The sequence below is a fragment of the Zonotrichia albicollis genome, unplaced genomic scaffold (assembly GCF_047830755.1).
Source record: "Zonotrichia albicollis isolate bZonAlb1 unplaced genomic scaffold, bZonAlb1.hap1 Scaffold_115, whole genome shotgun sequence".
In the NCBI taxonomy this organism is placed as follows: domain Eukaryota; kingdom Metazoa; phylum Chordata; class Aves; order Passeriformes; family Passerellidae; genus Zonotrichia; species Zonotrichia albicollis.
In genome coordinates this window covers 85,126-85,587 of record NW_027428346.1, presented here as the reverse complement: position 1 = coordinate 85,587, position 462 = coordinate 85,126, and positions in this window count along the sequence as shown.

The following is a 462-nucleotide window of genomic DNA, read 5'->3' as shown; positions in this document are numbered from 1 at the left end:
GAAAAATCTATTGGGGGGAAAAAGTGAAAAATCCATAAAATAAATGAAAAATCTATTGGGGGAAAAAGTGAAAAATCCATAAAATAAATGAGAATTCCATGGAATAAATTAAAATCTACGGGGAATTAATTATTTGATTATTAAATGTTAATTAATTGATCCCAAATCCCGCTGGGAATTCCATAGGGGACGGCGCCAATAGGGGATCAATGGGGGATCAATGGGGGATCAATGGGGGATTATTGAGAGATCAATTGGGGATCAATGGAGGAATTTATTGGAGATCAATGGGGGATTATTGGGTGATCTATAGGGAATCAATATGGGGGATCAATAGGGGATCAATGGGGGAATTGATTGGGGATCAATGGGGGATCAATGGGGGAATTTATTGGGGATCAATGGGGGATTATTGAAAGATCAATTAGGGATCTATAAGGGATCAATGCGGGGATTGATTGA